This window comes from Cicer arietinum, chromosome 2 (genome assembly GCF_000331145.2).
Source record: "Cicer arietinum cultivar CDC Frontier isolate Library 1 chromosome 2, Cicar.CDCFrontier_v2.0, whole genome shotgun sequence".
In the NCBI taxonomy this organism is placed as follows: domain Eukaryota; kingdom Viridiplantae; phylum Streptophyta; class Magnoliopsida; order Fabales; family Fabaceae; genus Cicer; species Cicer arietinum.
In genome coordinates, this window is record NC_021161.2 from 13,530,342 (window position 1) to 13,533,398 (window position 3,057).

The 3,057-nt window shown below is 29.7% G+C and overlaps 1 protein-coding gene across 3 annotated transcripts in view; it reads left to right on the top strand.

The window, feature by feature from the left end:
• Positions 1-506: 506 nt before the first annotated feature.
• The window catches only part of LOC101510436 (uncharacterized), a 5,672-nt gene continuing 3,121 nt past the window's right edge, over positions 507-3,057 (top strand). Inside the window, exon 1 of one of the 3 annotated variants that reach the window (XM_004490201.4) lies at positions 507-637. The gene's annotated coding sequence lies outside the window, so the exon portion shown is untranslated. Of the gene's footprint in view, positions 638-1,626; positions 1,768-2,459; positions 2,510-3,057 lie in introns of those variants that run through there. The other 2 variants (XM_004490200.4, XM_012712887.3) reach the window with 2 other exon arrangements.

The window sequence follows — 3,057 nt, forward strand, 5'->3', positions numbered from 1 at the left end:
ATTAAATAATATGTTGGCAATTTTTTTTTTATACCAAACAAAAGAGAAATTGAAGTCTATTTGTATTTTGTTGGAATAAAATAATTAACATACTTTAGCTTCTGCAAAATTACAAATATGTTAAACTTAAACAAATGTTTATACTTTTAAATTAAAAATATTGTAATAGTAATTTGTGACTTGCATTGCAAACGTGATGGTAGCACTCCTTAGCATAGGCAATGGCAAGATACTCACCCCACTGGATCTACGTTATATATTTAATCATTTTCAAAAGCTAAAGTTGGTTGGCAATTCGTGTGTGTGTGAGTGGTGTGAGCTTGAAATTAAAACAATGAGCTACATGGGTCCCAATTAAAATATTTTAGCATTTCCCAATATTTTAAAGAGTAAATTAAATGAAATTAAAAAGTCAAAACTCTTACTTAAAATAAGGGAAAATAATAATAAAAGAAAGAGAAAAGGCAAAGAAGAAAAAAAAAAGTGATGGTAATGTATACAAACAAAAGACGTAGAAACAGCTCAGTTGTTGTTTTATATATACGAGCGACAGTTTCCGAAGCTTGTGCTCAGGATCCTATGGTGGGGTCTCATCTATCTCATCCGAGATTGACATAAACAGTTTCTTCCCTCTGGTAAGTTGTTTAAGAATCTTTCGAATTCTTCTGCATCGTTTTCTAAAAAACTAAGTTGATTCGTTTTGTTTCTGTTTCATTTTAAGTTTTTCTGTTTATGTTTTTTTTTTCCTTTTCGAGTTTGTTAAGGTTCAAGTCAAAGGTTTCGTCGCAAGTGTCTTGTCGTGTTTTTCTTATGTGTATTCTGATCCATCATCTTTTTTGGTTTTTTGAAGTTTGGGTTTTTTTTATGGGTCGATCGATCGACGTGGTCAAGAACCAATGCATCGTGTTTTTTTCGGTCGAATGATTTTTTTCTGGAAAATTCTAGGTAGGTAGTGTTTGGTTGGTCGGAAAATGAAAAAAAAAAAAAAACCTCTACCGACTTTATTTATAAATCTCATTTTCAATTCAATATATCCATTTTTTATCAACTTTTATTTATAAATAAAGTCTAAAAAACTATGCAGCATGATATTTATCAAACTAAAAATATATGTTCCGAGTTTAACATATGTTGATGTCTTACACTAATACAATATTGATATATTGTGCCGACGAGGTATCAGTATTGTGTCTGAAATATGGAATAAGAAAAGTTGGATGGTTGAATTGGGCAAAGACGGAGGAGTTTGGAGAGAAGAAAAAGTGAGAAATGATGGAGAGACAGAAAAGTGAAAGATAGAGGGAGAGAAAGAAAGGGCCAAATTTGGATATTTTGGGTATAAAATTAAATATATATGAGTAAGGGGTAGTAGAAGTTAGGGGGTGATCATTTAATGCTGTAACATAGCCTATTGGTTTTTGGGGTATTGGACGGTAGGGTAGGGAGGGGCCTGTTTGGTGCTTTGTTTTTCGTTTGTAACGCATTAATTGCCAGAAAACAGAGGGTGAAGGGTGGAAGAAAGAAGAGGTGGATTTAGAGAGAGAAAAAGAGAGTTATAGTTGACCATAATGAAGGTTATAATTACAACTCATCCATTATCTCTTATACTACTCTCTCTTCGCTTCCTTTTATTAATTAATTATTTTTTATTTATTTATATATATTCCTTTTTTTTTTTTCCTTCTTCCTTAACCATTGAAGAAGCAAACAATTACCAACTTGAAAAGACACTCTTGCTTTCTCTTCTCTAACCTTTTGAACTTAGGTAATTCTCACCAGTTATTATTTATTATTTATTATTTCATTTTAATTTTCTATGTTGATCAACGATTATGATCAACTAATTTGTTTGTTTTTATTTTTCTAATTCACTTTTTGCATAAACTTTAATTTCTTTGTGAAGAAGAATTTTTTTCAGAAATAGTCAATTTTGAAGGTGAGATAGTGTGAGTTTTGATTTTTGATTTTTGGTGATTAAAATAATATTAAATTTTAATTTTGAATTTTTTTGTATGTCTTTGGGATCTGAGATAGATATCTCTATTCATTTTTTGACTATGTTCCCTAATTTCCTTCATAGGGATTGAGGTGTAAGTTGCAACAAACCAACCCCAGTTGGTTGTGTTTTCACTTTACTTTTTCTGGATTTCTAAACATGTTTATTCTGATGAGTCAGATCTATTCAGTGCTAAAAGACAAATAAATGGTAGGGATTTTGTAGCTTTTGTTTGATTTTAAAATTTGGGTTTGTAATTTTGTAGTTGAAAACTTTTCGAAAAGTTGCTGATTTTTTATACTTTTCTTTCTTGTCCTTTTACACGCTGTGCTCTGTCCTTGGATTCTACTTGGAAGAATTCTTTTTCTATTTTAAAATAAAAAAATAAAAACAGATAACTGGTACTTCCTTCTTCTTTTTTGTTTATTTTCTTAGGCTCTTCGAGGGTACTGTTATGTATAACTACGGTATAATTCATATTATAACAATGGATAACACATGAATTGCACAGGTACCATACTAGTTCTTAAACAAAACAAACTTGATTGGTATGTGTCGATGTTTTGTGGATCCATGTTTGAAGCTTAAGATAGAATATGATCCTTATTTTTACTGATTCTAGTGCAAATTTAAACATTGTGCTAAACTTTCTATATGGTACTTTCTTATGTTCTTTGGTTTACTTTATAATTGGGATGAAGAATCGAATTGGAATCTTTTCAATAGCATTTAGCAGCTCAAGTTTCCTTGCCTGTAAGCAAATTAGGAATAATTACAAAGGTTTCTTAATTTATTAAAAAGGTTCTTGTGAATAATTACAATACATGGACTGATTATTTTGTTTCTGTTTTTTTTTTTTTAATTTATTTTCTTACTTCTTTTTCTTCTGTTTACTGTTTTAAATTTGGTTATCTTTGGTAGCATTGAAAGAGAATCATGATGTTGGTGCTTCACTTTCAATACTATTTTAACTCATTTCCATTATTGGTTTTTTTTCTTCATTAAGTGTAGTTATTATGGTTAGTTATTTGCTAATTTAGTTATTCTTTTTTTATGATTTA